Source organism: Dioscorea cayenensis, chromosome 9 (assembly GCF_009730915.1).
Source record: "Dioscorea cayenensis subsp. rotundata cultivar TDr96_F1 chromosome 9, TDr96_F1_v2_PseudoChromosome.rev07_lg8_w22 25.fasta, whole genome shotgun sequence".
In the NCBI taxonomy this organism is placed as follows: domain Eukaryota; kingdom Viridiplantae; phylum Streptophyta; class Magnoliopsida; order Dioscoreales; family Dioscoreaceae; genus Dioscorea; species Dioscorea cayenensis.
This window is the reverse complement of record NC_052479.1, coordinates 23,115,393-23,128,720: the sequence shown is the minus strand read 5'-3', so window position 1 is coordinate 23,128,720 and position 13,328 is coordinate 23,115,393.

Here is a 13,328-nt window from a genome sequence, read left to right as displayed (position 1 = left end):
AGCCACGCATTTGTTTCGGGCCTCGTGCTGCCAGTCCCACGCCGGTGGCGGGAAGCCACCGCCCGCGGCGCTCGTCTCGGCCAGACACCACGCGAGCGCGTGTGCCAGCCCACGCGGGCTGGTTAGTCCACGCTGGGCGCAGGGCTGGCCGCACGCCGCCGAGCGCGTCGGGTCGGGTGCCCACGCGGGCGCTGGGCGGCACGCCATGGGCACCCAACCATGGCCAAGAAGCCATGATTGGGCTCCAACGCTTCTAAAAATTTTTGATCCATATATTCTAAAGTGTTTCTACAAAATTTTTCCATGAAAAAAACAACACTTATAAACCAATAAAAACTTCATGGATTGGCAAAAATAAGAGCATGGAGAAAGATGGGAGAAGATGAAGCTTATCGGTGCAAATTGGTGAAGGAAACTTAATGTAAATGCCGGCAAAAACACTTTTTAAATCTCAAAGGAGTTGAAGAAACTTAGTTTTTGTGCTCAAAAGTTTGGATTCTTGAAGATGGAGAAGTGGGACATGAAGAGTGTAAGTGATGAAGATAATGAAAAAGTGACCCCTCATATTCTTATAAGCCACATGGGGGGTGTGGGAAATTCCACACCCCGCGGTGGGAGTATCAGACACCGGATCACGTGGAAATTCGCACACGACGCGATCGCGTGAGCTGCAAAAATTTCTGCAGACATCCCACGCAAGGCTCCAAACTTCAAATTAACACTAATTCTTCAACTATAAAACATGAATTACACCCTAAACCATGCCACATACACGAAAAATCAATTTAAATCACCAAAAATTTTTCCATGAAAAACTTCAACACCAACAAAAAAATTCATCAAAAGCACCCACTCATGAATTTATTACTGCAGTAAAATGAAAAATCTAAACTAGAAAAACATTTAAAAACTTGGGTTGCCTCCCAAGAAGCGCTTTGTTTTACGTCACTAAGCTTGACGTACTCTCTTCCTTACCTTATGGAGGCTTGAAAAGAGTGTGTTCCTCCCGACTAGACATTGTATAGCTACTTCCTTTAAAACCAAGAATCTAGTTGTCGGGGTGGAATATTAATTGGAGAGTCCAACCATCTAACTTTTTGGCCTCCAAGGAAACAATTTGGGCTGGGAATTGTCCAAGCTTAGCATAGGTGGGTCATTGGATGGCTTCAATCTCCTACCCACATCTTCTTCCCTTCCCAAAATCTCTTTCTTGCATTGTAAGAGTTGATCAATCCCAAAGAGAAATGCTTGTTCCATTACCTTGGGGTTTGCTTTTTCTTGTGTATTTTCAACTTGAGAGGAACATGAGACTAGCAAATCCCCTTGAAAAATTTTCCTCGCTCACAAGCATAATCTTCATTCACATAAATCCAAAAAATCTCAAAATGATATTCAACTTCTTTCTTTTTTTCATTTTCTACACCAATGTACTCAATTTGCCCAACTTCTTTCAATTGTGCTCATGGCCTCATCATGTCCCGGAGACACTTGCCTTGCTTGTTCAAATTCTTCTTTTTCCTTAGCAAGCATGTCCAAGATCTCTCCTAATTGATGCTCAATGTTTTTTTGATGGAGACATCATGACAACTTAATGTGGCCTCAATATTTTGGAAACGGGCATCGGTTGCTTCAATAAATCTCGGTAACACTCTTTTCCAACTCGAACTACATCTTCTTCAACTTTCTCATCCCATTGAAGTTCTTGTTGAGGTGCTTCCCATTGTTTGTCCATCAATATCCCACAAGAGGTTTGGATAGCTCCTTTGATTTGGATGATAGTTGATGCGATATGGATTGTGTTGTTGATGAACATTGATAAATTGATCAATTTTTTTCTAGTGAGAGCATCAACCTGAAAAATATAAATCTACAACTGGATTAATCATCATTCAAGTTCCATGCAAGAAAAAGTAAATAAGACAAAAATAAAACAAAAATAGAATGGTGGAAAGAAGATAGAGTGAAAATAGATGAAAAAAACAAAAATAAAAAAATCGATGAGAATGATGGAAGAAAAAAAGAAAGTGTGGAATAGACAAAATAAAATGAAAAAGATAAAGTGGCTAGAGCAACAAAGTCCAAGTATTCCTAGTATCCTGCTCCCTCGCAACGGGCGCTAAAAAACTTGACACGCGTCCGAATATGCATGTAAACCGCAAGTGTACGGGTGTCAAGTAATAATTACCACGGTGAGTGGGTAGTCGAATCCACGGGAAATGTAGCTACTAGTACTAACTCTTCTCTCGCTTTCTAACCTAATGATAAATGGAAAGGTGTGGTGATCTAATGTGCGAAGAAATGAATACCGGAGACGAATATGCAAGGGTTAAAATGGATGGAGATCTTAATCAGTAAAAGTGGGGTATTCGGGCAATGCTTCCCCTAGGATTCAGGTATTAGGTACCGAATAAGCAAAGTGTTTCTATGATGAGTAAGTTAAGTCGTGGAAATCCAAATATAATCGGATCCGCCTCCCGATCACCGATACTAGTCCCCTCACGAGGTCCCAGTGGAGAAATCTCTCAATCTCAACACCTCACACCACATATGACTCGCAAAGCACTCTAGGGATTCCAAGAGATGTATCCGATTCCTAAAGATTGATCCAACCCTAATTCCCGGCTAAGGATCCTAACCCCCTACAAGGTCCCGCGGAGAAATCTCTCAATCTCACGCCTCACACCAAATATGGTTGCATAGAGCTTAGGGAATGGAGATAGAATACACTCAATCGGAAGGGAGAGGGACACTCCACTATCTCATGACTCACCCTCTCAACCCTCTTTAACCTTGAAGTTCTAACTCTAATGGAGACCTCTCTCACATCAAAGTAACAAATCATGCAAATCCAATCAACCACAAGGATTAATTAAACAAGCAAGCAATAAGAATACATGATTAAAAACTTAATCAAAACTTGGATTAAATAGAAACACTAAGCAAATCCACAAAAAGATGAGAATCCTAGGGTTCAAAAGCCCAAATACCCTCTAGGGTTTATAGCTCTCCATGGAGCAACATACAAAAACACACCATCAATGAATGAAAGTACATTAAAACCATAGAAATAAACACCCTTATATATGAACTGATGGCCTTGATGGAGAGCTTCGACGTCTTGAAGGACCCACTCCGAGCTAGGTTCACCGGTGGCTTCCTTTGATGCTATGACGGAGGAGGAATCGATCAAAGTTGGTGACGAAAGCACATCCAAAGCCGCAAAGACCTCCTCTCCAAAACCCCTAGCCGTCTCACCCTCAAGAGCCGCACAAAAGATGAGAAAGAATAGGGCAAAACGGGCTATTTATAGGCCTTAGATCGCTCCCGTCACGTGCCCTCACGCGCCTGTGGATTTTTCCACACGCCCTGCGGTCGCAAGAATTTCACGCGGGAGCGTGAATTTCAACCGGGCCGAGTGAACAGTAATTTTGCTATAGTACTTTTTCACAAAACGCGATCCGAAACACTCTTCTCTGAGGCCACATGTCCGGGCACACGTCCCATGTGGTAGGCTATAAAACTTTTTCTTCATCGACGTATCTTTTGAGAGGTCTTGCAATCTTCACAAAGAGAAGGAACATGAAGATGTGGTTGCCTTTGTGCCCTTCCCACTAATGAATTGACTTGAATCTTCTTGGAAGTTTGCACCCATCTGCCCGTTTATGAACTCCTCTCGTGTCTTGGTCCTTGAATTGAACAAGAACTCCCAACATTGTGTCTTTATAGCCCTATCTTTTGCTTCCTTTTTACTCTTCAAGGCATTCACAACCTATATGCATAAAAGAACAACAAATACACAATATGAGACATAAACCATGGTAAAAATGATGCTCAATGCATGTAAAACATATATAAAAATATGTCTACTCAAGTACTTATCAACCATCATCACAACTATCGAGGGGGTTTTCAATGGATTTATTGCTATTACATTCGATTTCATTAATTGTAATTAGCTCCATGGAGAGCTAAACCCCCTAGTGGGTACTTGGATTGAAAACCCTAGGATATATTCATTTCATTGAACCTTGTTATTATGCGTTTATTAATTAATGTTTTAATTGAGTTCCAATCTTGAATGCATTAATTGTATGAATACTCCCTTAGAGTGACACTAGGGTTGAGAGTTCTTGTTGGTAACCATTCTAAGTGAGTGACGCACCACGAGAGTTAGACAAAGCTAGATTGGAGATGGTTGAGAGGGTGAGTCAAGAGGTAACGGAGCGTCCCCTTTCCCCTCCGGTGTGATTTATTCTAACTCCAATTCTTTGTGTTCTTTGCAGTTATAGTAGAGTGAATGAGCTAAGGGATGACCTTCCGCTGGGGCTTAGTTGCAAGTGCAATGGAGTGAAGCGTTGAAGTGATTTTAGCATCTAGGGATTAATTGTGGCTAGGGACCTTCCGTCTGGGCAAAGGGTTAGGTCTATATATAGGAAGAAGATTTATCACTTGGAATATCTAGAACTTATTGCAATTCTATACGAGTGTAAGGTTGAGAGATTGTTCAATTTCTCCTCCCTTACATGTATAGGGTTAGGCATGGTTGACCTTAGATTTGGGACCATGTATTAAAGGATCTCCACGACTCATTAATGCATTAGTTAGGAAGCATAATAGATGATTTTTGCACTTGAAATGATTGTCCTAGGCGGATCAATATCTGAGTACCCCATTTATATTGATTGCCTTACCTCTACTTTACCTTGGTTTGCATTACATCTTGTCACACAATCACTATTCATATTTCACTTAGTTAAGAAACAATTTAAGTATTTTTACTCCCTACTCCCTGTGGATACGATACCCACTCACCTAGGATTTTATTATTTCGATAAACCCGTGCAGTTGCGGGACATATGCAAGGGGCGTTGTCAATGGCCTCGTGGAGTGGCCGCGTCTTCTCCAAAGATCCCCTCGTCAAGCCTAGAGCACACCTCGCCGGATCGGTGCTGACGAAAGCTCCCTCAATAACTATCTTCCAAAGGAAACGCGAAGTTGAAGGAAATAAACCTCTCAAAAAGTCTAGCCAAAGCCTCTCCAAACCCTAGCCATGAGCGCTTCCAAAAGTGGAGAAAAGAGAGCCAAAATATAGAAAAAGATATTCTCAAATGAGGCTGAAATTGTGACTTCAATAAGGCTAGAATCGGGCATCCACACAGGCATGTGGAATTTCAACATGCCCGTGTGAATCTACAGACATTCAATTTCAGCTGCCTGTGAACATTAAATGCTACAGTAAATTGCTAAAGTGATTCACAACATTAATCTACAACAGAACTCGTCCAAAAATACTCTCGAATCCACACTTTTCATCGAGGCAACATAAACGGGCACAAGTCTATGCTGTAGATTGCGTTGCATCTTCAAATAAAAGCACATTTGTCGATAATCTTGCTAGCTTTGCGCAAGTCAGAACACATGAGTGTGACTACCTTTGTGCCCCTCCAATTTTCATATTTCCATGAACACAATGGAGGTTGGCACACACTCACATGTATTTGAGCAAAACTTGTGTCTTCATGTTTGTTCACTTCACGATTCCATCAACCAAAGTGCAAACGCAATCTACTTTGGCTTCTTTCTTTTATACTTGTCTCCACAACCCTACATACACAAAAGAATACAAATACACATGTATTAGCGATAAAATCTGTGAAAAGTAATGCTTATCGTGAGAAAAGAATACTTCGTATTTCTAATACACAAGCACTTATCAGAAAGGCGTATTCTAAATGCGCCGATAGTTTTGAGCTCTAACTCGGGCGGTTCCTCAATCGATGGTCACAATCTTCTTTCCTTCAATCTATCAATTTCCTCAAAATTTTATGTCCCTTATTGAAGACCATTATCCACCTCCTTCACTTGTGCATATGCATTTGAATGGCCTTCAAGAACAACCACATCCTCTATCTTGTAAATTTCCTACACTGAAGTTCATACGCCCAATGAGAAAAGTTCATATCTTTGTTCCTGATAGGAATATTCGAACTCAGCAAGGGCCCTCTCTAAGCTTTCTTCCAAATGATCACTCATATATGCCAGTGCAGACTTCTCATACTGATCCAGCACACTATCTAACTCACAATTCTGCTCCTGAATTTTATCAATATAATCAACAACTAATCCTTTCACGTGGTAGTTAATGGTGAATTGCTCTTGCGGGGAACAACATAGCGCAGACTTTACTGCAAAAAAGTGAACTTTATGTTCTATATCTTCAACCATTCCCGTGATTATGTCAAATAATTCAAGTATGTTGATCTTTTTTCAAGAAATCAAAGATAAAAAACAAATTGGAATGATGATGGAACAAGAAAATGTGAAATAGAATAAATGGTTAATAGATAAAATAAAAAAGTGCAAAGTGTTTCTAAAATGCCTATTTCCCAGCAACGGTGCCAAAAAATTGACAAGCCTTTTTGAGTGTGTACAACAAGTGCACAGGTTTGCCGAAGTAATAATACCCTGGTGAGTGGGTAGTTGTATCCATAGGAAATAGTGATCAGAAATACAAAGATTGCTATTTAACAAAAATGAAAATGATTCAATAGTGGTGTGAACAAAATCAATGAAAATAGAAATAAGGAAAGAAGAAGAAGGCACAAATAAATGATAGGAGAGGTAATTGATAGAAATTCAGCCACCCGGACATTGCTCACCATAGGACTAATGTTTCAAGTGCAAGACCAACCATTATGTTTCTCAACTGATGCTTAATGAGTCGTGGAAATTCTAAAACACACTGTCCCAAACCTAAGGTCAACCATGACTAACCCTATACTATGCCCTGGTGGAGAAATCGCTCAGTCTCGACACCTCACACTGTGTAAGGTTGCTTAAAGCTCTAGGGACTCCAAGTGATAAACCCTATTTCCTAATATAAATCTAACTCTTGGGTCCAGGCGAAAGACCCCTAATCACAATTAAGCTCCAAATAATAAGGATTACTTCAACGCTTCACTCTGTTGCTTGCGCAACTAAGCCCAAGCTAAGTTCGACTCTTAGCACTTCACTCTATTGTAACCGCAAAGAACTCTTAGAATGTGGAGGTAAGATAAATCACACCAGAGGGGGAAGGAGACATTCTGCTACCTCTCGATTCAACATCTCAACCCTTTCCAATTTAGCATTGTCTAACACTCATGGTGTGTCACTAATCCACAAAGGTTTCCAAGATGGATTCTCAACCCTAGTGTCACTTTAAGGGAAAATTAACTCAATAAGAATTCAAGATTAGAACTCAGTTAAAGAAACACAATAGAAAGGTCAAAGAAACAATATCATCCTAGGATTTACAAGTCCAAATACCCACTAGGGGTTTAGCTCTCCATGGAGCAATATACAATCAATAATGGAATCGAAAGTAAAGATATACAATCCATGAAAAAAACCTCCTTGGTGTCTGTATCGATGGTCTTGTGGTGTAGCCACGTCTTCTCAAAAGGTTCCATCGTCAAGCCTAGGGCACACCTCACCGAATCTTTGTCGACGAAAGCTCCCCCAATAACTATCTTCTGAAGAAACGTAGTGTTGAAGGCCGTAGAACCACTCCAAAAACCAAGCCAATGCCTCTCTAAACCCTAGCCGCTAGTGTCCCCAAAGATGGTGAACATATGGGGAAACGATGGGAAAAATATTCTCAAAACGGTTTGAAATCGCGACTTAAATAGGACCAGAATCTGGCATCCACACGGGAGCGTGAAAATTCCACACACCCCTGTGAATCAGCAGAAATTAATTTTTTGGGGCCTGTAAACAGTGACTGTGACAGTAACTTTACTGCAATGATTTTCTACATTAAGCTACTATAGTTCTCTGCCAAAATACACCCTTTTCACAAGGTCACATGAATGGGCATTGACAATGCCCCTTCCGTGTGACCCCCAAGTGCATGGGTTTATAGAAGTAATAAATCCCACGTGAGTGGGTATCGTATACATAGGGAATAGTGAATAAAAACACTACGATTGCTATTTAACTATGATGAGAATGAATCAATGATGGTGTAGATAAAATCAATGTAAATAAGAACAAAGAAAATAAGAAAGAGAGGCACGATAAAATGAGAGGAAAGACAATGGATAGAAAGTAGGGTACTCGGACATTGCTCCCCTAAGACTATTGCTTCAAGTGTAAGACCAACTATTATGTCTCCTAACTGATGCTTAATAAGTCATGGAGATCCTAAAATATACGGTCCCAAACCCAAGGTTAACCGTGACTAACTCTACACTATGTCCCGGCGGAGAAATCGCTCAGTCTCAACACCTCACACTATACAAAGATGCATGAAGTTCTAGGGATTACAAGTGATAAACCCTATTCCTATGTGTAGGTCTTACCCTTTGGTCCAGGCGAAAGACCCCTAGTCACAATTAAGCCCAAGATACTAAAGTTCACTTCAACGTTTCACTTTGCTGCTCACGCAGCTAAGCACCAGCAGAGTTCATCCTTTAGCACTTCACTCTATTGTGACCACAAAGAACTATAGGTAATAGAGGTAGGATAAATCACATCAGAGGGGAAAGTGGATGCTCCGCTACCTCTCGACTCACCATCTTGACCCTCTACAATCTTGCTTTGTCTAACCCTCATGGTGTGTTACTCACTCACAAGGATTACCAATGTAGACTCTCAACCCTAGTGTCGCTCTAAGTGAGAAATCATTCAACAAGCATTCAAGATCGGAACTCAATTAAAGACAACAATTAAGGAAAGCATAAAAAAATATCAATAAAACAATAACATCCTAGGGTTCACAAATCCAAGTACCCACTAGGGGTTTAGCCCTCCAAGGAGCAAGATACAATCAATAGTAAAATCGAAAGTAAAAACATGCAATCTATAGAAAAGCCCCCTCGGTATTCGCATCGATGGTCTTGAGGAGTGGCCTCATCCACGCCAAAGTTCCTCTTGTTTGGCCTAGGGCACACCTGGCCGGATCGGTGCCGACCAAAGCTCCCCCAATGAAATTCCAAGAGAAACATAGTGTTGAAGCTGGAGAAGCACGCCAAAAGCCTTGCCGAAACCCCTCTAAACCTTAGCCATAAGCCTCTCTAAAGATGAGGAAAATATGGAGAAAAGGATGAATGATGGATCCCTAAATCGGTACAAGTCATGGCTTTATAAAGGGCTGGAATCGGGCCTCCACAAGAGCGTATAGATTCCTGGAAATCTACTTTTTCTGTGTGCTGTGAGCAGTAATTGCTATAGTAAATTCCTACAGTAGTGATTAGTGCTTGTGTGATAAGAATAGGAAGTGTTCTTTCCTTATGATGAGCATTACTTTTATCGGGTTTTAACGCTAATATGGGTGTATTTATGTTACTTTCATGAAGATACGGTTGTGAGGCTGAGTATTAGAGAAAGAAGCCAATGTCGATCATAAATGCACCATTTGAAGGAAAACTTGAGAAGGTTCAAACGTGAAGATATAAGTTGGGTTTGAAATGCGGGAATGTGTGCCAACCTCGTATTCAAGTTAGCACAACGATTTGGAGGGGCATAAGGGCAGTCACATTCAAGCATTCTGGCTTGTGCATGTATAGCAAGATCTCCACTAACATGTCCGTTAATGAAGAAGCAAAGAGATCTACGACGTAAATGTGTACCCGTTTATGTTACCTCGATGAAAGCATGGATTCGGGGGTGTTTCGGGCCGACGCTGTAGCAAATACTGTAGCAAATAATGTAGCAAAACATTGCAACATGTACTTTTCACAGCCGGGCGAAGAATGATTAAAACAGAGAACCCACACGGGCTTGTGAAAATTCCACACGCCCGTGTGAAAAATCAACACTGGCACCCACATGGGCATCTGGATTCCCGATTTCAGCCCCGATTCAGGATTCTTTTCTCCATCTTTTCCACAACTTGAGAGAAGGTTACGGCTAGCGTTTTAAGAGGTATTGGCTAGGGATTGGGTGAGGTTCTACAGCTCTGACATCGCGCTCCGTGTGGAAGAAGGTTAGTGGGAGAGCTTTTGCCAGCACCGATCTGGCGAGGCATACCCTAGCCCTGACAAAGGGAACTTTGGACGAGTAGAAGACTCTCAACAAGACCATCGTCAGGACTGTCGAGTGGGTTTTCTATGGATTTATTGCTTTTACATTAAATTTCATTGATTGTAGTTATCTCTATGAAAGCTAAACCCCCTAGTGGGTACTTGGACTGTGAACCCTAGGATATATTCGTTTCATTGAACTTTGTTATTTTGCTTTCATTAATCAATGTGTTTAATGAGTTCCAATCTTGAATGCATTGATTGTATGAATACTCCCTTAGAGTGATACTAGGGTTGAGAGTTCTTGTTGGTAACCCTTGTGAGTGAGTGACATACCAGGAGAGCTATACAAAGCTAGATTTGAGAGCGTTGAGAAGGTGAGTCGAGAGGTAGCGGAGCGTCCCCTTTCCCCTCCGACATGATTTATTCTACATCCAATTTCTCGAGTTCTTTGACGTCATAGTAGAGTGAATGGGCCAAGGGATGACGTTCTGCTAGGGCTTAGTTGCGAGTCCAATGGAGTGAAGCGTTAAAGTAATTTTAGCATATAGGGCTTAATTGTTGCTAGGGACCTTCCGCCTAGACCAACGGGTTAGGTCTACATATAGGAAGAGGATTTATCACTTGGAATCCCTAGAGCTCATTGCAATTCTTTACGAGTGCAAGATGGAGAGATTGTTCAATTTCTCCAGCGGGACATGTATAAGGTTAGGCATGGTTAACCTTAGATTTAGGACCATGTACTAAAGGAGCTCCATAACTCGTTAATGGATTAGTTAGGAAGCATATTAGAGGGTTTTGCATTGGAAACGATTGTCCTAGGCAGATCAATATCTGAGTACCCCATTTATATCGATTGCCTTACCTCTCTATTACTTGTGCTCTCTCTCTCTTGTCTCTTTTACCTTTGTTTGCATTACATCTTCTCACACAAATCACTATTCATATTTTGGTTAGTTAAGAAACAATTTAAGTATTTTTACTCCCTACTCCCTTTTGATATGATACCCACTCACCTGGGATTTTATTATTTCAACAAACCCTTGCACTTGCGGGATATATAGAAGGGGCGTTGTCAAGTAGCCTGCTATAGTACTCCGCCAAAAAATACTCCCGAATCCACACTTTTCATCTAGGTAACATAAACAGGCACAAGTCTATGCCATAGATCGAGTCTTTTCTTCAATAAAAGGTCTTATTGGTGAAGATTTTGCTATCATTGCACAAGTCAGGATATGCAAATATTACTGCCTTTGTGCCCCTCTAAACCATTGTAATTGCTTAAGCACATGGAGGTTGGCACACATTCACGTATCTTCAATCACAACTTGTGTGTTCACATTTGTTCACTGCAAGACTTCATCAATAAAGTACAATCGCAATCCACTTTGGCTTCTTTATTTCATATTTGGCTTCACAACCCTTCATGCACGAATGGTTGTGAAGCCAAATATTCTTTTTTTATGATGAGCATTACTTTTATTAGATTTTAATAGTAATATATGTGTATTTGTGTTACTTGTGTACATGTAGTGTTGTGGAGCCAAATATAGAGGAAGGAAACCAAAGTATATTGTGATTTCACTTTGTTGATGGAATCTTGGAGTGAACAAATGTGAAGACATAAGTTGTACTCAAAGATATGTGAATGTGTGCCAACCTCCATGTGCTCAAGAAATTACATGGTTTGGAGGGACACAAAGACAGTCACATTTGAATATTCTGGCTTGTGCAATGATAACAAGATCTTCGTCAATGTTATTCCTTGTCGAAGAAGCAATGCGATCTATGGCATAGATGTGTGTCCATTTATGTTGCCTCGATGAAAAGTATGGATTCGAGAGTGTTTTTGGTGGAGTATTGTAGCAGTTACTGTTCACAGGCTGGAGAAAATCATATTCCTGTAGATTCACTCGGGCATGTGGAAATTCCACAAGCCCTTGTGGATTCCTGATTCTAGCCCTACATAAAGCCATGACTTTTATCGATTTGGGAATCCTTCTTTCCATCTTTTCTCCATCTTTTAACCAACTTTGGAGAGGCCTATAGCTAGGGTTTAGAAGGGCTTTGGTAAGGTTTTTGGAGTGGTTTTACAACCATGAACACTATGTTCCTTTGCCCTAGGCTTGATAAGGGAACCTTTGAAGAGGACGAGGTGACTCCACAAGATCGTCGACATGAATACCGAGGCGGTTTTACTTATGGATTGCATGTTTTAATTTCAATTTCATTATTGATTGTATCTTGCTCCATGGATAGCATGGATAGCTAAACCCCTAGAGCGTATTTGCACATGTAAACCCTGGGATGTTATTGTTTCATTGACCTTTTATTATGTTTCTTTAATGGATGTATTTGATTGAGTTACAATATTGAATGTTTGTTAAATGATTTCTCCCTTAGAGTGACACTAGGGTTGAGAGTCTACATTGGTAAATCTTGTGAGTGAGTGACATACCATGAGGGTTAGACAAAGCAAGATTGGAGAGGGTCGAGAGGTAGCAGAACATTCCCTTTCTCCTTCGGAGTGATTTATCCTATCTCCATGTTCCAAGGATTCTTTGCGATCGCAATAGAGTGAAATGCTATGAGAGGAACTCCATCAGGGCTTAGTTGCCTGAACAACAGAGTGAAGTGTTGAAGTAATCCTTAGTGTTGTTGCTTAATTATGACTTGGGGTCTTTCGCCTGGATCAAAGGATTTGATCTATATATAGAAATAGGGTCTATCACTTGGAATCTCTAGAGCTTCTTGCAACTATACACAGTGTGAGGTGTTGAGACTGAGCGATATCTCCGCCGGGGCATAGTGTAGAGTTAGTCATGGTTGACCTTTGGTTTGGGACCGTATATTTTAGGATCTCCATGACTCATTAAGTATCTATTAGGAGACATAATAGTTGGTCTTGCAATTGAAGCAATAGTCTTAGCGGAGCAATGTCTGAGTGCCCTACTTTTTATCGATTGCCTTTCCTATCATTTTATAGTGTCTCTCTTTCTTATTTTATTTAATTCTTTTCATATTGATTTTGTTCAGACCACTATTGATTCATCTTCTCTTTAGGTAAATAGCAATCTTTGTGTTTTTTATCACTATTCCATGTGGGTTCGACTACCCACTCACTGGGGTATTATTATTTTGACAAACCCATGCATTTGCGGGTCACTGATAAGTGCTTGAGTAGACATATTTTTATATATGTTTTACATGCATTGAGCATCATTTTTACCATGGTTTATGTCTCATATTGTGTATTTGGTGTTCTTTTATGCATATAGGTTGTGAATGCCTTGAAGAGTAAAAAAGAAGCAAAGATAGGCTATA